General features: G+C 35.7%; 1 protein-coding gene across 2 annotated transcripts in view; it reads left to right on the top strand.

Annotated features, from left to right (window-relative positions):
• The window catches only part of FGF14 (fibroblast growth factor 14), a 394,127-nt gene that overhangs the window by 223,144 nt on the left and 146,163 nt on the right, over window positions 1–24,820 (top strand). The gene's annotated exons all lie outside the window — the stretch shown is intronic.

The following is a 24,820-nucleotide window of genomic DNA, read 5'->3' as shown; positions in this document are numbered from 1 at the left end:
AGAGAAATTATATTCTCTTAAAATCTATTTTCATTTCTTTTAAATGTGGGCTTCTTTCCTCTGTTAACTATCTTCTGTTTTACTTTGTTTTGATGCCAGTCTCCCCTTGACACACACACACAATTTTTCTCATATTCTGTTGTCTCCAATTCTTTTCCATCTCTCCATAATGTTCTTTTTCTCTCTTCCCAATGTGTTTCCTCACTCTGTTTATATGAGGGTTCAGCTTATGTAGTTGGGAATCACACTTTCTCCTCCAGGTTTGCTGTCTTGTCATCACTCTTCTTGACTTTCATGTAAAACCTACATGTAGCACTTTATTTTCTCATCACATGTTCCTGCTCTTCTCTTTTATAAAAGCTTTTGCATCTGTTTTCTAGATAATGTTCTCTCCTATGTGTTGTGATAACCATGGTATGCTATTCACCAAAGTTTGGGGTTTTCTCGGTGGTGTTGTATCAGATTCACAGATTGCTGCTTTACTTTCGAAAATGTATAATTCATTATGAGTTCACAAACAGAAAAAGTACATTTATGTGGCCAGCAACTCAAAATATTACAAATAAGTGTCTGTATTTTGAGGCAGAACTAAAGAAGCAAGTAATCTTGAAGAAATTATGGACTAACAGCCACAATTGAATAGCTTTGCACAGAGATTGTATAGTTAGACCTGTTACGTATACTGCAGTAGTATCACAAGGCCCTGTCACATTCTAGAAATCCACTGCGTGCTGTAAAATCTGAGAGCAAAGTTGATTCACATGGTCTAGCTTTCATAAAACGGAGGAACGATATCCTTCCTTGAGGAAGTATTTATCCTAAATGTGTCACTGCAGCAGCTATAACAGAGGTCAACTGTAATCTGACATAGTATTTCTCGGTTAAACCTGGTAGAGTAATACAAAAAACTTTTTTCCCCCCCTGACTTTCTGATGTTCCTTGAAGTCTCCATAATCCTACCCCATCAGACCTGCAGCTAACCACAGTGTTCATATCATAGCGAATTCATGCTATTTTCTTTCCTTCCCCGAGGCACCTTGAACATAATTGTCTTTGCATGCAAATGACTTAAAATGATAAACTTGATATTGTCAAACTGTAATTGTTTGCAAAGCAAACTTCGGGTAGCAAAAGGTGGTGATTTATAAACAAAATAAACTCTTATTTATTTGGATGCATTTTTTCAGCCAATATTTGCTTGATGCATTGCCTGTTTACAGTACAGTGAATGATTAACTATTGTGACTAGAGAACAATTATTCTATCGCAATTTGTGAACTCTTATGTGCATATTAATAACTCCAGTAGTCTATGAAGGCTGTTAGACCAGAGGAGGTTAATCATGGTGAGCTATCTAGTACATAAGCCTAGTTGACCCAGACAATGAATCCCCAGTCTAGAATCTTCTTACCACTATTTTCACTGTGAGGGTAAAAATACAAAGACTTGTGTGCTCTCGTGAAGGTTGTTTGCATGTCCATCTGAAATACATGAAAAACATCTGGTCTCCTTCATTTAATAGATGTTGCCATTATTATAGATTTGCACTTTTTCACTTTTTTTATAGAGCACCATCTGTACAGGAATAAGGGCTGTACTCTGTACTCTCATCTAGTAGGTAGTTTTTTTCCCCTTTTCCCTCATTTCTTCCACCATCAGAGATCTCTGAGCCTCACCTGAACAAATTTTCAGTCCTACTTTTTAGGTTTCATTCTAATTTTATTTTTATATGTCCCTTCTTCTTTTAGCCAATAAAATATTACATTTCCAAACAATAAGAAAAATAGCCCCATAAACATAAAAGAAATAGGAAGAAAAATGAAGTAACAGAAAATGTAAACAATCGAATTGCATGCTACCTTATTTCACTGGTTCTCTTAACACCTGGGCTTCTCAGCCCATGCTTTTTCCTTCCAAAGGACAATAGGGTGTTCAGGCATGAGGTCTATCTCTTTTTATACATCTTTTATACAGCTTACAAATAGCTGAGGCGAAAAAGAAATTATATTCAAACTTTTGTCAACATTATTGCCCCATATACCACAGGTTGCCTCTGCCTCTTGAAGAAGTGGAAATTTCCTTTTTTACTGTTAGATCATTGAATGATCCCTCAGTAGCCTTTTTAAAAATCCTTGTATGATCCTTGGCTTTTTTCTTTTTATTTTCCCCTCAATTATTCTGGCAGCTGATGTGTTCTTTATAACAGATAAAACTGCCCACTCCCATGCCTAATAGGTGGTCTTTTTGTAACTGTTCTTATTATGCGGTCGTTCTCAGTTTGAATAGTAATCCATTCCATACTCTTTATTCTGTGTACATTCACCACTTTCTAAACAGAGCATATCCCAGCTAGAAAAGACTGTGCCTTTTGCTGAAATAGCTTACTTTCTTTTTTATTTCTGCACTGCTTGCTTCTGATCCAGCATTACAGCTGTCTTCTACTCATATCAGTGAGACCTATGGTTCAAATAATGACCTTTATCTGGATACAGAACCTTACCAAACCACAGTTGTTTTGCAGATCAGCAGAACTCCCAAGTATGATAGTTTTCTTCTGAAAAAAGAAAAATATTTTTGGCAATTTTGAGATAGATCTGTATTAACCTTTAGGATATGAAAAGGGCCAATTCAGGTTTTGATTGAGTACAGTGTTTCAACATGATTTTAAAACATGTTATATATTTTGTATAAGAAAACCATGACTCCCCATAAAGGTTCTGCATCTTCAGTAGAACTTATTGGCATCAAACATTTTTCTTCTGTAGGAGAAAGAATGACAAAAAATTCTGTATTTCACTTCAATAAAAATATGTTTAACTAAAATCAGTGCTCTGTGGATTTTTGCCAAAGAACAAATTTGCACTGTAGGAATTGCTTATGTAATTTTTTGACATACTTTTCATTCTAAAGGATCTTCCAGGCACCAGAAGTGAATGATGTCTTTTACTGTGCTCTCTGCGGGTTTCATGGCCATTAATGTGGGTTTTGCAAGAAAATCATATGTGTTGTTTGGAATGAAGATGACCGAGCGTAGAGTTTATGGGCCTAAGAGCATTATATGTGTGTTACCAGCACTGCGCAGTGAGATTTGGACCTCCTTTGGTATTCTGTACTATGTACTCTGTGACAGCTTTGCTCCAATTAATCTGGACAGGCACCATGTATCTGACAGCAAACTGCATTTAACGATGATGTAATGACTGCTAGGTCTAGTAGAATATTCCCACTGAATAAAAAGTGTATGAAGGAGAGGAATTTGAACTTGTATGAGAAATCCAAGCCTGCTATTCTTTCTCTTCAGTGACTGATGTGAGTAAGCAAGACTTCACTGGAGATCAAGGTGGTTGTGGGGTCAAAACAGGCCCCACAGCCAAAAAGCCAGAAACGTGGCCCCATGCTGCAGATTCTGGCTTTACTGGAATTTCTCTTTGAGATCCCTTCTCCGAAAAACATTTCTGTAAGCACATCACCACAGGTGGTGTGTCCTCTGGATCTGTAGCAAAATGCTGACTTTGAGTTTGCTTGAAGACTCTAGTTCAAGTAATCCAGCCGTGGATGGCATGATTAAGAAGCCAGAGGTTGCTGGCTATTGTGGAAGCTGTATTACTTTCCTGTGTGCAGTAGCTATGAGATCCAGTTTGTCTTGTCCTCTGTAATCTAGTGGGTCATCCAGAGGTGCTGTGTTCTCATGTTCTCTATTTGACCTTTGGCTTTTCAGTTTTCTTGACTGTCATCAACAAATATCTTCCCTTTGCTACCTCAAAATAGATGTTTATAAAGTAGCTACAATAAGGCAAATAGGTAATTTATTTAGTTTTCAGCCCATTTGATTTGCTCTGTTCCCTGGGATGGACAAAGCATTCCTATTTTCTCAGTTTTCTGAATCTGAGTTTGGGTTTTGTAAAATATTTTGAATTATTAGATCTTCAGCTTGCCTTCAAAGTTTACTCCTGTCAGGTTTACACTTGGAAAAAATGGCATATATTTCTTTTCAGTCTTTTATTGGATTTTGTTTCTTCCATCATACTTCTGTTCCCTCTTGCTCTGTCACTCCCCATGACTTAATTCTATTATTCTAAAGGAGAGTTCACAAAGAGCTGAAGAATTTTAACCTTCATACCTTCAAACCTTTGCATCTGGTGTAGGTAATTTTTTTATAGCAATCTTTTTTTGAAAAGAAATACCAGCCTCTAAAGTTTGTAAGCTTCTCAATAGTGTAGTTATTCCAAATGTACAGCTTAGTTACATTCAAGTTCTTATAGCTTAGTGAATGAGTTTTAGCTCCTATGTGAACTGATATATTGGAGTGATTTACATTTTTTCTCAAGAACAGCTCTTTTATAACCCAATGTAAGCAGTTACAAGAAACACATGTTTAATCTGTCAGGAAACTGCATTTTTAAACCTCATTTTGTTGTAACATTTGACCGGTTAATGAAGATAGTCTAACTCCACCTCTCCTCCCCTTTTGGCTTAGTTGCCTACTTTGAGATTTAAATGTGTATAGAAACAGTGACATAACCTCCTACAGCAAGGTATATATTTCAACAGATATTCTTTCAATCTTCTTAAAATTATCTACAACTACCTTTGAACCACCTGCCTCACACTGTTTAGTAGTAATTCTATCATATTTGTCTTATAACTACAACATCAGTTTCTTTTTATATTTTTAAGCATTGAAGCTCTTTTATATCTGTTGAGCTCTCTTATTTTATGACCATTTTGTTACCAAGTGATCTCTGAAGTTATTGGATGTTAATTCCCCTTTCCAGAGAGATCATCATTTAGTGATCGAGAAGTTTCTGTACTTGATGTATTCAAGATACAACTTGCCAGACAATAAGGAAAGAATAGTCTGTATTTCAAAACCTAGGTATTCCAAAGTTTTCTGTGTGACTGTCTTTGAGCCCTTTCATTTGCTCCCATACAAACACTTGTTGGAGTCATATTTAGTTATTTTTCTGAACTGACTACTTACAGATGAAGATGTTTGTATAGTGTGTGTTTCTTTCCTTCAGTTTTCAGCATTATGTATGAATTACTGTAACTCTTGTCTTTCTTGGGAATCATCAGATGTACTTGCATCTTCCCTGACCTAGACCATACTCACTTGAAGAAGTCTCTTTTATTCTATGAGACAAGAGGATTTTAGTAATAGTTGAAATAAGCACTGTTTGGTGCTGTGATGATGTTCCATTGGGTACAGAAAAAAATCTAGATGTCCCCCTGATCATGAGCAGTGTATTGGAAGCATTTTAATCTTCTAGACCTCTGCTCTACACAAAGCTGAGTTTCAACCCTTGATACAGTTCTTGCCACCATTGTTGCCAACAAGACTCTGGAGGATTTAGATTGAAGAGTTCCTCAGGCTGGCATTTAAGAAGAGACTATCTCCGAATTTCATTTCTTACCACTTCTACTTGTTGTATGGAATCTTGTTTTGTAGCATGGGAGGAGACAGGACATACAAAAGGGTAAAACTACATACTAGTAATTATCTTGCCTTCTCTCATCCTACCTTGCTCTCTCTTTTCCCTTTTTTACATTATACTGACTTTCTCCATGACAGTTTATTTCTTAATTCTACAGATTTTGTTTCTATTTTTTGATGACTGCAAAGGGGAGAAAGGGTGGAAGTTTTCTGTGTGCAATATCCCTGTGATTGACACTCTTTTTGCCTTCTGCTTCCTAGTAGGTAGATAACACTTGCTGTATGGGATTTGTTTTGTAGGGTGGAAGAAGAGGGAGGACTACAACAAACCCAAATAGTGGTATGTAATTTTCCCTTTCTCCTTTGTCTCTCCCTACTTACCAGTCATAACATAGAATGTGCTCAATCATACAATGATGCCTTGTACAGATATTTACTACTTTTTCTAAAAATACATATTCCCAGTTCTATTAGTTGATTGCCTGGAGAATTTTGAGAATATAAATTTAGTATTATGTATGCTGCATAGGTAGTTGGTCAGATTGTGCTCACACTTGGACACAATGTGACTGAACTTAAACTGCGACATCTGAAGGCCTCTGGTCATCCATTATCTTTTAAAATATTTAACCTTGTACTGTATGTGGAATTTTGGAGAAAACAGCTGGGATGGGAAAAAAGTTATCATCCTATCATCCTATTTCAAATAAAATGCATAAGTGAGCTGTCTTTTTAGAAAGATTATACTGTAGAGCTGATAGAGAACTACCTGAATTTCTGGGTCAAGTTTAATCAAAATATTGTACACTCAAATTCTACTTGCAGAATCTTAATTAGCTTGAATGCACAAGGAAATGGTACCCAGCCTTGCATAACACACATTCTCTGCAGGTTAGAGCATTTTTTCCTCTTGAAAGGGGAAGATTACTGCTGAAGAGAGGAGTTGTACTCTTTCTAAGGGTATGACAGCACTTTAAAGAGTACCATGTTGTATACTGTTGTTACATTTCACTCAAAACCACAAAAATTATGCAAAAAAATGTTCTTTGGGTTTAGATTTCTCTTTCAGCCCTCTTTTTAAAATGGTATAAATTGGCAAGGTTTATCAAATGGCTATATAAAGCATCATAGCCGCAGCACAAAGCTCAGGGAAAAAGTACAATGTGGAATTCAGTTTTCGAGAGACATAGAGAAAAGCAAATGATGCGTCAAAAACTTGTTTCAAGATACCATCTTCATTACACCATTTTTTCTTAGTGTTTTTCTGGGTTGTTGGTTCACTATTGACTGAGAAAGAACATGTCTGCCCAGTGAATCATTCCTAGTTTCTATGACACCCCTAAGATCTGCATAGTACAGCTACAGCAAAAAAAAAGTCATTTTTTCAAGTTCTGAATAGCTGCAATAATTATGAAACAAAAGCTGCATCTGTATGTGCCGTGATAATCAGAAAGCTTTTCCATTTCATTTGGAATCAAGAACAAGACCCAGTAAATACTCAGTAGAGTAGTAAATCTGTAACCCTTTTTGATAAGGGCTCATTAAAGATCAGATCCTGTACATTAACTGAACTGCACAGTTTGTGTGTCCAGAAAGTAAATGGAAAAGGTAGATTAAACTTTATCTGTTTGATACTCGGTAAAAAAGAATCTTCTTTTTTTGTTTTATTTTTTTCTCAGAAGAACCTGTTATAATAGATTACTTTAATCCTCCTTAGCATGCTGTTGTTCATAGGCTGACATGATACTTATGGTCAGGATGATTTTTTTCTTTCTCCTGAGAAACTAGAAACAAAGGGATTTTGGATGATCTGTCTATCCCTGGTCCATTTAAAAATAAGTTCAGGCTTTTGGTGGAGAGATTCTTCCCATACTAGGATAAAAGCTAAATTCACATTATCAACATGGAGCAAAACTACTTCATCATGCTGGAAAATGAGTCTCCAGCGTATTTTATTTAAATAATAACTGCATGTTGTGGAAAATTATGAAGTGATAGAGAACTAATTAAGATGTAGAGATTTTGTACTGTTGGCATTTGTAAAAAAAGTTAATTGCTTTTATTCTGAGATTCATAACATTATCATTAATTTTCATGATAGCTTTATTGCATAGAAATGACACATATTGAATACATCTGTCTGTTTGACAGAAAGTGCACAGGCTACTAAGATGTCAAGAAAAATGGCACTGTAAAAGTTTGAAAAATATGTATCATTACTGTGGATTAAGTTTTACTTGAGCTGGGTTTGGGGTTGCTTTTCTGCCTCTTTTTTAAAAAAAAAAAGAAGATTGTAACTTGTCTGCATAACCATCAGAAAACCTATGGATCTCATAGCTGCCTTTTTCCCATGCACCCTAGAGGCTGTCCATTTTAATTTCAAGAGTTGTTCTTGGCCTATAGTGGAATGGCCACCACGTCCAGTACACCTCTGTACATATTGCCTCTACACATGTACCACCTTTGGAACATATTATCTTTATCTTGGTACTGTGGATATTTCGGTGATAACAGGTGTGGAATAGTGCTTTTTTACCAGTTGGGGTGGAGAGGAACAGTGGAACCTTGGGGACTCCCAGAGAGTCCTTGGTATGTCTGTGGGACCTAGAAATCTTTGTTAGTAACAAAGACCCCAGTATCTACTTTGGCTGAACTGTGAATTTCAGCAGGACAATCTTGAACTTGCTGTGCTTCCCGCAAATAAAGAATTTAGAATACTGAATGGTAGATATTGAGAATTGGATACTTGGAGATGAAGTTTAATATAGTTAAAAAAATAGCATTCTAGTTCTTCAGTCATATTGAATTTTCACAATGTAAATTAGAAAGATGGTATGACTTGAGCTGTTTCAGTGCCTGAAAACTGTTATTCAGGTGTTAACAAAGCAGATTGATAGTAGTTCTGTGTTCATGTCTGTTTATACTTGTGGTTGGCTTTTCTTTGTCCCGTAGCTTGTTTTATGCCAAATGCATTACATTTCTTCTACTGTGAGTATGATTGTCGCCTTTAAAATAATTTCTGGTGGTTTCTATTTTTGATCTTGTACTTATTATAACAAGTTTATAACTGTGCCTATCCATTTTTTTTAATGTCTGTTTTCAACTATTTATAGTTCTCATTAGTAGTAGTAAGAGAGGAGATTTTTCTTATTAAACACTGAAATGGGATTCTGAAGGTACTGTGAGGAGAAAGTTGTTAGTCATAGACTTGATGTCCAAACAGAATAGATGTCAGCCAAAGAGAAGCAGCACCTTTCTTACGCATCCACTTCACAGGGAAGAAGAATTGCCAAAGTGATGTCTTTCCTGAGGCCGAGGTGAAGTACATTTGTAGTGCATATGCAATGACATGTTAAAGGAGGTTGTGGAGTCTCCTTCCTTGGAGGTCTTCAAGATCTGACTGGACACATTCCTATGCAACCTGATCTAGGTGGACCTGCTTCTGCATGAGGGTTGAACTAGATGATCTCTAAAGGTCCCTTCCAACTCTTACCATTCTGTGATTCTATGCTATTCAAACCATTCTATGATTCCTTCATTCTCCGAAATGAATGCCAACCTAATGCCACTCAAAAAACCAAAATTCATGTCTTCATAGCATTACTTCCTTCATGTTACAGCATCATTGACTTTTGTGAAATTATATCTGACCTCCACAGCATCTTTAGAGTTGAGTGACAGGATAATGATGCAGCCCATCTGCCTTTAGCCTTGCTAAAATACAGGCAGTTACTGTGGGCTACTTACCTAGACTCAGTATAGAGACTGTCCCCATCAGAAGCTGATCCTTCCCAACCTCTAAGTAAAGTTAGATACCGGTCTTAGCACCATGTTGATGGCTGGGGTGTGGTAAATTGATACTTTCACATCTCAGTTCAAGAAATTACTAATGCAGAGAGTTATGCAGGTTTTGTTCATGTGAATTTTTGGTAATTTCTTCTGCATCATAAATAGGTATATAAATTTCCTTTATAAAGGAGACTGGAAGAAGCAACATTTCTCTTTTCATCAGATTACTTTTTTTTTCTCAGTGAAAAGAACTATACATTTTATAACAGTTTATATCAAAAAGAAGGATTCATGATCACAATAGAAGTTACATTTCTGAACCTTATAAAGAAGAAAACAGACATATTGAGCTTTGTCCTTTTGCCTAAGGAACTTCTTGATAAAATTTCCAAAGTTGTCTTACACGTGCTAACCTCCTTTCAAAAATAAAACTATGCATTTAATATTTTCTCCTCAAACCCTTCATATAAAGACTTTATTTCATATTTAGTAAATTCATAGCATATCTACTCTGTAAGCATAAAAAATAAAGAATAATCGATTGTGAAAGAAAGAAAGCTTGTAGTAATATTAAACCCCCCAGATTTTGTAAAATTGCTGTTTGGGAGGTGTACTGAGACCTCAAGCTTATGAGACATTGAATCATGAAAGATAACCAGATATTTAATCGTTTCTCTAAGGTAACTTACAGAGTTCTTTCTTACAGAGATTCTCTGGTTCTGTGACTTGTTTTATGCTGTGCAGAGTATTTTTGGGGGGTTTTGCAGATTCTTTTTCAAGTGTTCTTGTTAAATATGGTTGGTTTAAAACATATATATTCTACAAAACATTCAAAGCTTACAGAATCATCCTAGAAACTGAAAGTCATTGCAGTCTCTGAGCTTTCCCATTGTGACCATCAATACATTTCTTCCATCAATATGTTTCCTGTCAAGCTACCTGCTGCTCTATCCATTGTTTTCAAATGCCTGGCTAAGCTGCTGCTGTCAATTTCTCTTTTTTTTTCTGAAAACATTTACTTTTGGGAAAAGAAAAAAATCACTTTTAGGTAGAGATTTGTCTATATGAGCACACATAGAAAGCTAATTTGTGCAGATAAAGGACCCTACCTTATATGTTCAATGCACAGAGCATTGAACACAATGCACAGACACAGCACTCTGTGGTCTTATGCCATAGATCTGTATGGGAAGAAGTCAATGGTGGCATACATTTAGATGAGTCATCTTTAAAAAAGTACTCCCATGTTCATGTCTGATCTGTGGTCTTAATTTATACCAAAAATATAAATAAATATGTACAAAATGGATCCTAAGCTTTAGCATCAGTTTGGTGGCTAACTATTCCACCCCGTCATGGTTTAACCAATTAATCACTCACTCACTGCTCACTCAACTGCTCACTCACTCCCCCCCGTCATGGGATGGCAGGAGAGAATCAGAAGAGTAAAAGTGAGAAAAATCCTGGATTGAATAAAGACAATTTAATAACTGAAGCAAAAGACATACACATAAACAAATAAAAACAAGGCATTCATTCTACACTCCCCATTGGTAGGCAGCTGTTCAGCCATCCCCAGGAAAGCAGGGTTCTATCACATGTAACAGTTACTTGGGAAGACAAACACTAACACTCTGACTGTGCCCCACTTCCTTCTCTTTTCCCCAGATTTTTTTGCTGAGCATGAGGTCATAGGATCTGGGATATCTTATTGATCAGTTTCAGTCAGCTGTCTTGGCTATGTTCCCTCTCAACTTCTTGTATACCCCCAGTCTACTCTCTGCTGAGGTGGTATGAGAAGTACAAAAGGCCTTGATGCACTGCTTAGCAAAGCATCCCTGTGTTATGAACAGTTTGTGTCACAAATTCAAAACATAGCCCCATACTAGCTACCATAAAGAAAATTAGCTCTATCCAGAATAATTATTTGGCTGTTTGCATGTAATTTTGAAGGAAATGTGTAATACGTAAATCATTTATCAATCAACTGACTTTTAATAACCAGATATGCAAAGTAAAACCATGACCACAGGAGTGTCATTTAATTAAATCTTTATTAGCATTTATGTTCTTTTTAACTGAAAAATAATTCTGATTTTATCCTTGTGATGCAATTACAATTTTCTGCTTTAGAGTGGAGTACAGAGAGTTACTGAAATGTCAAAACATAAACAGGAGACAGACCCATAACTGAGAGGACTCTTGCTTCTCTATCTGTCCAATCTGACTCATTGTCAGTACATATTTGGTATTTTGCTGGTTTTCCAACTTCTTACCTTATTTATTTGACCTAATAACTATAATTACATTATTTCCATTTGACCCACTGAGTATGGAATGCTAAACATGTTTGTTAAATGTATTAGAGTCAAATGACTCACCATGGAAACCAAAGGTTTGCCAGTCTTCATGCGATATTCTTGGAACCTGGCTTATTAATGATGGAGTTTGTTTTGCCATCTGCTTAATATCACTGATTTTTCTGTGAAGCAAAGGGAGGTGAGATGGAGTATGTTGATTTTACCATCACTCCTTGAAAAAGTTTGAAAAATAAACTCTAGCAAAGGCAAGAGGATTACTGATTAGCTTTGGAACTCAATCATTTTTTCACTGCTGCTTAACCCTTTCATTAAGATATCAAAATCACATGATTGAATTTACAGAGGTTTTGACTGGGACTCTGCAAGTCAATGGGAGCTGGGGCAGTCAGCCCTCTAAAAATAAATGGCCTGATTTTTATACTTTGGAGGAATTTTCACTCAAGCAAGAAAATTGTCACTGACAGATGGTGATGGAAGCATTACTACAACAAGGGGATGTTAACAAAGATGCACTCAGCAGGCAAATTGTTACCATAGTTACAGGATGCTAAGCATTTTCAAATAAATAAATAAATAGACAGAATTTGGCTGTATCATTTAGATACTTCATTGCCAAAAAAAAAAAAGTTTTATTTTTCCCTTTTAAAATGGATGTGGTTTTCCTACATTCTGCCTAAAACTTTGTTACAACACTCTCTTGCTGACTAGGTGCATTTCTTTCTACCTAAATACCTTGCATTTATTTTATTCAACAAATTCTGATACTTAATTCCTTTCCTTTCTCCATTCTTCCAGCATGTCTGGAAGAGCATAATGGTTCATAGGAATTGTAAACATCCTTTGGGCTTTGATAGCAGGATGGGACAAACACCAAAATTATTGTTTGTAGTTTCATCAAAATATGGCTCCATTACAGCATCTCAAATTTGGTGTTAGTCACCATAAAGTTGGCCAAATGAAGATTTAGAGGAGGGAAGATTTTGTGTTGAATGGGAATGGTAAAGCAAGTGTACTTTAATAAAGGAAGCAGTAGTAACGCATTAGCCACATGATCAAAGGTAACACATTTACTGTTGGAGGGATGTGCCATGGAGGCTGTGGGTTTTTATGTATTTTAAAAATTGTTTGAGCCATACTGAAATTTGCAGTACATTTACAAACTAACAGATTTACATGGAGCAGGGAAAGGAAAAGAAAAGCAGAGCAAGGGAAGAATGCTTCTGTTCTTTTTTTACTAGAAATAATCATCAGACATCACATATTTAAAGAAAAAAATTGACCTGCTAAATCAACACAGAAAATAGTAAGACCAACCTTAACAAGTTAAATGTTAAGGAGTTTAAAGGTAAAAGATTTCTCATCTTTACAAATAAGAGAAAAGGGAACTTCTTTTGAATCAGTGGACCCGTTTCTCTGTATACTTGAAACAGTCTCTTGACAAAGGCCTGAAAATGTGGACATTTGAAGTGGAGTGGTTCTTGATCTAGTTTGACAGCTTGTTGGTTTATGTAGGAATTGTGGCAATTCTGTTGCCACTGAGACCAAATCATTTTCTTATCAAAGTGTTCACCACCAATCTGAATATACAGAACATTGGTGTTGCTCCCACAGTGAGTCTCTCTTTCCTGCAGGATCACACTGTGTGTTGTATTGGCGTCATCTGCCATTAGTTCAAACATTTAGATTAGCGTTCTAGTACTAATCCAATGTCTCAAAGATTAATTGCTCTAGATCTGTGGAATGTGAGATAAAGAGAAACTGATTTCCTCCAGGAAAAAATGCTCTAATTTGATTTTCACTGTAGAGTAGGGCCAAATACACTAATGCAGTTCAAGCAAGACAAGTATTCAGATGTGAATAATCCACGAATATACGTAAAAAATCATACTTAATTGCATTTTGATATCTAGATAGAAGCCAGTATGTTTTGTTAAGTCTCACAGGGAAACTGCAGAATCTACTTATGCATCATTTCATAAATTGTTTTACCACCATACTTCATTCTGTTCTTCAGGCATATATTAAAGCTGACATCATTTGTTAAGACCAGCATCATATTAAAGAGGAAACACAAACTTCAGTATAAAAGCATCAAAGAATATTCCAGTGAAAATTTTTCACTTAGTCTATATGAAGATTTTTTTCTTGAATGTGTCTCTTCCATTTTCTTTCAGTGTAATACAGTTCATCTATTAAGAGCTTATCAATATTTAATTTGATTTCATTTGATATATTAGGTAGTTGTAAAAGCAAACTCTAGCCTTCCTTATAGAATTGTATGCATTAAATTTACTAATTGTTGCATGTCTGTGGAATATCAGCATCACGTCTTGAAATAATGTATTATCTGACTGTCATCACTGTGATAGTTTCTAATAATCATAGCACGTAGTTGTCCTGAGACATTTATTGTCTGTCTGTGGTGTGCACCCACATACACACTTTTTAAAATGTGTAATATATTTCCTTAATGATAAACAAACCTATTCTAGCTTTTTTACTTACTCCTCTTGCTATTTGGAATGCAGCCTTCAGAAATTTGACACTTAATTACCATGTTACTTGACTCTTTTATTTGTCTTTGCAATAGTAAGTACCTTATTTTCTGTGATTCCATAAATAGACAAAATAAAAGATTTTGATTATGCTTCCAGCTAGGTCAAAAGCAAAATCCAGAGGAACCATGGAAAATCAGCTGTTTTAAATACATTAAAACGGTGATAGAGAAGCTGCAGTTGCTTCATCCATTTGCTAAATGAGTTTATGTGATGTAGAAATGTGTGAGAATACATTTGTCTTAGCTTAAAAATTAGCCATTTTTTCCAGACATAAATTTGTATGAATACTTCTTTTATTATGATATGCTTACTTAGTCTTGCTAAGATAATGCTTTGGTTTATTAAAAAAGCTATTATTTTCTTACACATGTGTAGCTCACTACCCTGCAAGAGACAACAAGTTAATTCTTCTTTATTTGTCATGTGGGCCTGCAAACCCAAACAAATTAAATAAAGTAAATCTGGATGAACCAAACAAAATATCAAGAGGGATTAGGAAATGGATGCTAGAACATGACATTGGTATTTTCCTTTTTGATCAACGGTAGTGAATCTGTGCTAGTATTAGGTAAATATTGCTGCTGACACAAAGCTGTGAAGCCTTGAAGTAAAGGAGAGGTCTCCCCGGGAGACTTTAGGCATTTGATGTCATAAGCAGTGACATCTCTTTATTACTCCATTCTGTATGCTCATAATCTCCAAAAATGGTTCCTTGGCTAAGGCAGTCATCCTTCTGCCTTGAGATTCTCTTCCTGTTGCAGTCAGCATCAGCAGAGCATTGCAGGCAAGCCTCAACTGTTTATGTCACTTTCCCACTGTCAGTGTTTTTGTGTCCTTCATGAAATAAATTACCTGTCACAGAGCTTGGTGTAAAATGTCTAGGACTTCTTCTTTGTGAACGTACTTAGAGGGAGTTTCTTTAGTTCTGCTCTGATGGAATTTGACCTTCTGTTTGGTGTTATACACATGATTTAAATGACCTTCTTTTTGGTGTTATATATATGATTAAAATAGTTTGCAATGAAAATTAAGTGTCATCCATTTAAAATTGCTGCAGCTGAATATATTTGAGGGCCCTAAAACATATATAGTCTGCAGGACACTTGCATCAATAATAGCTTTGGGATTCTTGACTCCTCTGAAGGCAGCAAGGGGGATGGTGGAGGAAGAGGGAAGGTGGGAAAGTAGGCTTATTTTTATGAGTGGGGGAGGATGTTAAACTCTTAAATAACACCAGTAGGTGCCACCAAAGTAATTTTAATAGATATTTTAATTTAGACAATAGATTTTCATTTGTATGTTACCAGACAGTGTTATCAGCATTTGTTTGATAAATACCAAATGTTTAATCTTCATTTGCAAGGAATATGTAGCAAAATTTACTCATTTCAATTAAAACCCCCCTACTTCTGTGGAAGAAATATAGATCATATAAATGTCTGTATTCACAATGAGATATTTCTATTGCAAAACAAATATGAAAGAAAATGTATTTTTATAAAATGATTTAATTTATGTGACAATCTGTGATATTTTTTTCCCCTCATTTTTTTCTTATTGTAAAAACAATGCATTGCTTTGGGGTTTTTTTGTAGTTCTGCTATAACTCTAGCTGTTCAAACCTTTCACCTAACATCATCAATATTGTGTAACAAGTTTAATCTAATTTGTATAGGAAAGTAGGATTCACTTTGTCTCAAAACATGAAATGTGGGGTGATAATCATAGAAAGGTAGTTGAAGGAAAAGTTGAAAGAAAACTTGTAGTTACATCACTGTGACATTGTTTTACATTTTTGGTGTCATCAAGCTCATTATATGTACTTGCATTTTCAAAATGAATTATATATTTTCAAAATTATATGTCCTCTTAATTTCAAAATGCTCTTCATTCACTGAGGAGCACTGCAAAGAGAGAACTATGTCATTAGGAATAACACCTTCTTGGAAACAAAGTCCAAATTGTAATCCAAAGAAACTCTTCTCAGATTTTACCTAACATTGAGGGGACTTAAATTACATAGAGGCACTTCTCTTGTCCAAAATATTTCAAATTTTTGTTTCAGGACAAGAAAGGAAGCTCTTTCTTGTCAATAGATTAAGGCAACCTAGTAGCAAGCTCATGATTAGCAGTGAGTGGGACATGGGATGGCAGCACCTCCTGCGCCAGATCATCAATATATTTAGGGCTTAGACAGAAAGAGTTTCTGTCCAAAAGGCACTTAACACTTTTTCTGGAAAGGAAAGGGAAACAAGAACTAGATTGGTCTATGTTAGCTGTGTAATAGAGTTTAAACTATTTTAATTCACCTCAGCAGACCTGAAACCCAAATGCATTGGGAGTGATTCTCAGACATTTCACTTGCAGTAGGGTTACGGGACTCCAAAAGTAAATTACTTCTGACAGTGAAAATGGACAGCCTTTCCTCATAAGAGAGATGCTCCAGTCCTCTGATCATCTTGGTAGCCCTGTGCTGAAAAAACACCTTAGGTTTTAGACCAAATGTCTAGTGCTTCATGAGAGATGATAGACTGCTTCTGAATCAAATATGTCTTCTCTACATGAAGTTCCTCAGCACAGCAGTGTTCTGCTTACACAGTTTCATTAAAACCGTTGTAGTTGCTTAGTGTCATGCAGTAATAGCTCAAGGCTGCAAACTATTGGAAGTTTATGAGTTTTAAAATCCCAGACACTATAGTTATCTTCTTTCCACCCCACCCCCCTTCTTTTCTCTTTCATTCCTTCATATTTCTGGAAAGGTTTTTTCTTTGTTTATTTTTAAGAATTTTACTCAGAGGAAGACAAATATAAGACTGCTTTCTTGTGCATGCACCATGTCAACATCTTCAGTTGTCTCATAATAGTTTTCAGACAATACAGTTGGCAATTTTTTTCCTACCAGTCCGTCTAGAAAAATGCGTTAGATTTCGGTTATTCTATATCTTATACTGTAAAAAATTATTATGAAGTCAAGGTCCAAACTCTGTTCAAAACTTTGAAATATAGGTTTTCACTTTTTGCTGGAATTTTGAATTATGTGACGCGACAACTAAATAGGAAAAGTGCTTTCCTAGCTGTCAGAGAGGCAGTTTGCTGCTGAGCATTCCTTAAAATCATCTCATTTATGTAACTAAACATGACTTTTTTTCCAGCTCATTTCGATTAAGTGTTTTGAGATGAAATTATGTACTTTATAGAAAAATCAGGGTAACTATCTTCTGAAAGACTTTTCAAAGTAATTAAATAAGACAAAAACATACTAATTTCTAATTTTAAGCACTATTTCACAATTTAAAAAAGAAAAACATGCTATTTAAATTAAAAAAATTCTGAGTGCATGATGTACTTTACTATGTCAGAATTATAATTCAAAACAATGGCACAAATGTTCTACAGTTGCATTTACTTAGGAAAAATGAAGCTACCTTAGAACATCATGTCTCCTGAAACATAATCGAGGCTTTACAATTACACAGCTAAAAGTCTGAGCCAGTATTTTCATTCTTCTTGCTGTACAGTTATACCTCTGACTGTTCCCTGATTCAACTGCATTGAGCAGCAGGTTTAAGTTTTCATATGTAATCCAATTTGATTATATGAATTCTGTTTTTAGGCAATTTTCTTCAAATGTCTATATGCATGTTTATATAATATACATTTTCTAGGAAAAAGCTTCAATTATTGTCTAAATAACAGTATTTATATACCAAATATAAAAAGCTATTCAGTTTGAGTATTACTGTTTGGTGATTTGAAATGTCAGTGAGGACTTTTTGTTGTGCCTTTTAAAGATATTTCACTTTAAATATATCTGCATTTAGCTTGTCCAAAGGTTTTATTTTTGCTTATAGTGCCCTCACCTGTAATTTAGCACCAATTGCAGAACTTTTGCAGTAAAATGGCAATTTTGTCTTTGAATCGTAGCTGGAGAAATACCTCTCTCCGTATCTTGTTTTGATAGCCAGAAACAGCTAACATATTCCAGCTGACTTCTATTAGTTTATATAATTATACTCAAAACATTACTGTTGTTTTAGTGTACCCTAAACACAGTTTACTTTTACGTCAAACCTCAGTTGTGTACTTTTACTCTATAGTGGAGCCTGCAAACACTAATAAAGCAATTAATTCATGCTTCAATTTCAAGTACCGTCCTTAATTTAACAATTTATCAAGTCCTAGGACAGAACAGATGAAAATAGAAAGCAACTGGAGTAGGAGAAACAAAATCAGTGTAACTGGTTTTTTGGCATTCATTTATCTTTTCCTCACTTCTGTCAACTCCCCAGGTAAAATCTCTCTCTGAAGCTCACATGAATGATAAGTACAATTTTCAGTAACAAGCTTCTTTTAGCAAACTTTTTGGAAGCAAGGTACAAAACTGAAAAGGATTATAACTTATGCTGGATGTTTTTATTGTTTTTTTTTTAAGTTCACTCCAAATGGTCATCATTAATATCTGAACACAAAACTGAGTAGGCCTGTAGAATGTAAAACATCTACAGTTTTCTCACTCTCATGTCATCTTGATTTGGTATGCAGACAAACACAGTATACTACTATAGTACACTTTAGTTCACATAGTGACTCCTAGTTTAGTGTACAGATGCACGGTGACAGCTGATAGAGTACAGATATTTTCCTAATGCCTGGGCAGGCGAATGGGGTGCAATAGCTTCCCTCTGAGAAGGGAATTTGAATCTGGCAGGGTCTTGCAGTATTGGGTTTCTAGGATTGTCTTTCTTTGGGAACTTTTCTCGCTACAGTGCTCTTCCAGGCTATGGATCTTCAGTGCCCATGAAGTTGAAGAAACAACTGGGGACACAGTTGTGGAATATGAGAAGAAAACAGAAAAAAATTACTTGATCCCTTTTAAATGGAAAGTTCATCACATAAAAACTCAAAACTTTGGTCCAGTGAGAAATGGCACAAGATGTGAAGAAGTGTAATGAGAGCAGAGCTTGCAGATCAAACATTGGTATTCAAAATGTTCAGATTTCTGCACAACTTGCAGTCAATTTTCCTTACAAATGGAAATGATTGCAATTTAAAGATAGTCTTGACTAATTCTTCCTACAAAGCTGAATCCTATATCTTGTAAATCAAAGCTTACTTTCTCTCATAATTGTGTTTTCTCTTTCCCTCCCTCATTCCCTACAAACACACACTTCATTCATACTAATGTTAATAGTTCTCTTACAAATCTCTGCTCTGTTGACAGTGGATTGTATGAGCTTTACTTGAGCCTGGTTAGACCCTAGCAGGTTGTGTTTTAGGACAGGTGTTTGACCTTCATGCAGATACATTTCAGGGAGGTAAATGAAGGACAGAGGAGAAAGGATATGTGAAAATTCGTATGAATTACTGCATTGTTTCCTATCTGCTTTATATATATACATGTGAATATTTACGCATGGGTACCCTTCTCCTCTAATACCTCAGTGTCTTGGGCCAGGACCCCACTGGGTTGAGCCTGTTCCAAACAGCCTTTCCGGGTTTGAGAGCCAAAATTAATAGAAATGTATGGGATCACAGCCAAACTAAATTTAGTTTACACCATATGTATTTCACTGTCACAAAAATAATTACTTTTGTCTTTTTTAGCTTTGTTTACTTCACAGTTCTCTAGCCTTAGCATTATGGTACAACAACTGGACAATGAAGAGTGAGGAGATATTTCTTTAAAGACAACTGTTTTCAATAAATATTTACTGAAGGACATATTTACAGAATTTAAGTTTTTCAAAAGGTATCTTTACACATTCCTTTTGATACTATTTACACAGGCAACTTCTCCTTTTAATATCAGATATTATGACTCTCTTCCTCAAAATTTGTTTCAATATATGTGCTTTGCCATTTTTGTGGGATTTTTTTTCAAAACATGAGATTATTTTAGAATTTCTGTATAACCTACTGGCTACTAATATTAGTATATTCTATTGGAATATGCTCTGAGAATTTGTAGTAGTAAAACAGATGGAAAAGGGCTCTTTTTTTTTTTTTTGCTGTCATGTAATGTGCCTGACATTATAACCTTGGACAAAGGTTTTGATTTGGCCTTCCAAAAATGAAGGTTATCAGCCTTTGCACTTGTTTGAGGTGGGTAGGTTGTAATCTTAAAAGTATTGCCTCTGGGATTAAAAGCCTGCATTTGAAAAGCTTGGCCTAGGTTAAGAAGTTGAAAGGTGGAGTGATATATGTATCAGCATTTTCTAGCAAGGTGAGCTTCTCATTGATGTAGTGGAGGAGTGGCAGATTTTCTTTAGAAATTTATTTTAGAAATTATAAACCAGAGCAAGCAACGTATTTCTCTCCAATAGATTTTTAAACAGAAATGTAATGGTAAGCATCTAGTATAAGAACAAGATGTTCTTATAGCTGAACAGAATGAAAATAATCCTATTCCTTTGGATTTAAATTCAAAATAACATTTGTGTATTCGTGAGTGTCTGCCATTGTGGTTGCTACAGCTTCTGTGATAAGTCAGTGACTGGAGCTGCTGGTTCTGATGTTGAGCCACATCAACATTTTCGTTTGACCATTAATGATTATTACAATTAGCCTAACTATAACTTCCTGTAGAATATTCCTTTGAGATCTTGATTCCTCCTGTGACTTTATTTTATAGTGTCAAAAAAGGTGTAAAAATCTGATCTTGATAGAGACTTCTGTTTGTATTTTTCCTTTTTTTTTTAGAAAGACACAGTTTAACTTTGATAAATCAAAATTAATTTGATATTTTCAAACTTACCATTAATTCAGTCATAGAATCATGGGGACCTATAGAGATCATATAGTCCCACTCCCCTGCTCAAGCAGACTAACGTAGATCGGGTTACCCAGGAATGCATGCAGGTGGGTTTTGGAAACCTCCAGAGAAGATTCCACAACCTCCCTTGGGCAGCCTGTGCCAGGACTCCCTTGCCTTCACAAAAAAGAAGATTTCCCCTAAGTTTAAGTAGAACCTTTTGTGTTCCAGTTTTTGTCCATTGCCCCTAGTCCTATTACTGGATATTACACAAAAAACTGCTGCCCCACTTTCTTGACACACAACTTTCAAATACTTGTAAGTATTAACGAAGTCCCCCATCATTCTCCTCCAGGCTCAACAGTCCCAGATTCCACAGTCTTTCCTCATAAGGAAGATGCTCCAGTCCCCTGATCATCTTGGTGGCCTTATACTGGACTCTCTCTAAGAGTTCCCTGTCCTTCTTGAGCTGGGGAGCCCAGAACAGGACTCCAGATGAGGCCTCATCAGGGCAGAGTAGAGAGGGAGAAGAACCTCCCTCGACCTACTGGCCACGCTCTTCTTGATGCATCCCAAGATGCCATTGGCCTTCTTGGCCATGAGGGCACATTACTGGCTCATGTTCAGTTTTATCAACCAGGACTCCAGATCTCTCTCTGCAGAGCTGCTTTTCCAGCATGTCAACCCCCAGCCTGTACTGGTGCATGGAGTTGTTCCTTCCCAGATCAGGACTCTGCACTTTTCCTTGTTGAACCTCATGAAGTTCCTCTCTGCCCAACTGTCAAGCCAGTTGCAATCCTACTGAATGGCAGCACAGCCTTCTGGGGAATCAGCCAGTCCTCCCAGTTTGGTGTCATCAGCCAACTTGCTGAGGGTACACTCTGTCGCTCATCCAGGTCATTGATGAAGATGTTGAAAAAGACTGGCCCTAGAAGCCATCCCTGTGGAACTCCACTGGCCACAGGCCTCCAACTCGATTCTGTGCCATTGATCATCACCCTCTGGGCTCTGTCATTCAGCCAATTCTCGATCCACCTCACTGTCCGTTCATCCAAGCCACACTGCTTGAGTTTTTGATGAGGATGTTATGGCAGACAGTGTCAAAAGCCTTGCTTTTGAAAAAAAAGTGAAGGCAGATGACATCCACTACTCTGCCCTCATCTGGCCAGCCAATTATACTTTTATAGAAGGCTATCAGGTTGATCAAGCAGGACTTCCCATTGGTGAATCTGTGTTGAGTATCCCTGATAACCATCTTTTCCTTCATGTGTTTTGATATGGCATCCAGTATGAGTTGTTCCATCACCTTTCCAGGGATGGAGATGAGGCTGAGAGGCCTGTAGTTTCCCAGGTCCTTCTTGCCTTTTTTTTGGAAAATGGAGTGATGATGGCCTTCCTCCTTAACTAAAACATTGTTTGATGGCTGAAACCAATTACCTCACACATTTAAAGAAGATTTAACAAAGGGTTTTGACATTGAAAGCATATAAGACATAATTTTCATAGCTCATGCGGTGTAACAGGATAATGCATTTCAGTAAAACGCTGGGCTATTTAAAATTCTTTAGAAAACAATGCATTCTGGTTTTATCCTCCTTCCTAAACAAATTAAAATTAATTCATCTACTTCTTTCTCTGATTTCTTTGTCTGTCCTTCCTTGGAAAGGCATTTTCATCCAGTGTAATTGTTTTGCATATTAATACCTGTTGCAAGGCTCCGAAAAAAAGTGATGTTGCATGATGACTGATTATACTGACTAACTTTTGTCAAGAACATGCATGTTTTTTCCTCCTACTTTTTAGATTGAGTTGAATTTGCTCTTAAGTTCCATGAAAATGTGATTTTCCAGCAAAATTTTTTACATTATATTAAGTGAAGCAGATCTTCTGGAATTGGCAATACTCTTTCTTTTTCCTCTCCCTTAATTTCTTATAGAATATAGAATATTGAGAATTCACTATGTGTGTTTCAATGTTAATGTGCTTTAATCAACAAAGTCTCATAGATATATCTGACTTACATGACTACAGTTATTTGTAAGCAATTCTTAATAGGAATCATTCATTAATAACAAGTGCAAACTATTAGATATTCAAAACATTCTGAAAAGATATATTATGCAATTTTAAACACACAAATTAAACTTCTAATTATTAAAACTCCAAGATAATAAATGGTACTGCATATTTAGTAATGTTGAAAATTTGAACCAAATGTTCAGAAGACCAACATGCATTTCTCACCAACTCAATTTTTACATATAAAACACTGACTGTTATTCTCTCTGCTTCACCGTGGAAATAAAAAGTACTCATATCATTGTTAAGTTCACTATAATCTGGGTATCTGGGTCCATAATTTGTTTTTACATTCTCTGCATATAGTTTTAAAGAACACCTTTCTGATATGATGTATTTCATGTTGCCTTTGATGAGTAATACACTGCGTGTTCTTGTTCTGTGTGTCTACCTGTATCTCGTGCAATGTAAAATCTTGATGTAACGATTTAATGAAAGTCTCTGACAATCTTTCACTTCATAATGTAGGATATTGAGAATGAGTTCAAAGATAAGATGTTCTCACAGTCATCAGTGTGTGTGAAGCCATCAATTAGGTGCAAATTATCTTAATTCAGCAGAATGCATAGCTCAGCAGTGTTTTTCTGAATCTAGTGGAATAAGACAGTTCTTCTGGGAGATATTTACAGTTTATTTTTACTTATTTTGAGGAAATATCCCTTAAACAGAAATTAAGTTTGTTTCTCAGACTGTTAAAATGAGATGAATCAAAACTTTTTTAGTACTGATTTTAGTCCACATGTCCTGCTTCCTTTCATTTTATGTAAATCAGACTTGAACTAACATTTGAAAGGTCAAACATTTTCAGTTATGCTTCAGCCTGAAGAGACATTTCTTTAACCAGTAGTTGGACTCAAACTATTAAAAACACATGTGAAATATCTTGTAAAGAAAAGGTGACTTTTTTATATACAGGCTATAGCAAATTAAGAAGCTTTGGTATTATTTGAAAGGAATAATATAGTATAATAAAAAACCTTAATGAGGACAACACTTTAAAAGCAATTATGTTAACTTATATTTGCAAACCTCCTTTCTGAATTGTACTATATACTTCCTGCCATCACTGGGAGACAATTTTCTTCACGTTTTTGAGTAGCTATTACTTATCTCTTCTTTCTTCCTTAGTTTTTTTCCCCCCACTTCTGCTTTTTTCCCTACTCTTACCTGTAAAACTTAAGACAAATACAAGATTACTATATTGTTCCAGTCTAGAGTTGGGGGTCCAGGGGTATAAAGACGTACTTTCTTTTGGAGGAAGATGACACAAAAACTTCTCACCATTTCTTCTATATGACAGTTATTTCAACATGAGTAATTTTTTGACATGAATTTCTAAGGTTTCTAAGTAAATTTATGCATACTGGACTCTGATCCATCATAACAGAAAAGCAGAAACTATAATATCATATTTCATTACACTTTTATTGTATTTAGTGTTGTGCCAGGGGAGGTTTATATAAGATATTAAGAAAAATTTCTTCACTGAAAGGTTTGTCAACAGGCTGCCCAGGAAAGTGATTGAGTAACAGTCTCTTGAGTTACTTAAAAGACATGTACTAGTGGCACTTAGGGACATGATTTAACAGTAGACATGGCAGTGCTGAGTTAACTACTGGACTCAATGATCCTAATGGTCTTTTCCAATCTAAATGATCTATGATTCTGTATTTCAAAATTTGCAAGCTGAAATTACAAGCAGCTCTTGCCCCACTGCTCCAACAGAGAAGGATATTTTTAAATGCTGAAAATAAACATGGAGTACTGTATTCGCAGCTATTTTGGTTCTGATCTATCAAAATTGTTGATATTTTTCCATTGATTTACATGAGAAGTCATTTCATCAATGCTATGCTGTGACAAAAATAAGTACTTGTTATGAAGTGGG

This window comes from Colius striatus, chromosome 1 (genome assembly GCF_028858725.1).
Source record: "Colius striatus isolate bColStr4 chromosome 1, bColStr4.1.hap1, whole genome shotgun sequence".
Lineage (NCBI taxonomy): Eukaryota > Metazoa > Chordata > Aves > Coliiformes > Coliidae > Colius > Colius striatus.
This window is presented reverse-complemented; position numbering and strand designations above follow the sequence as displayed.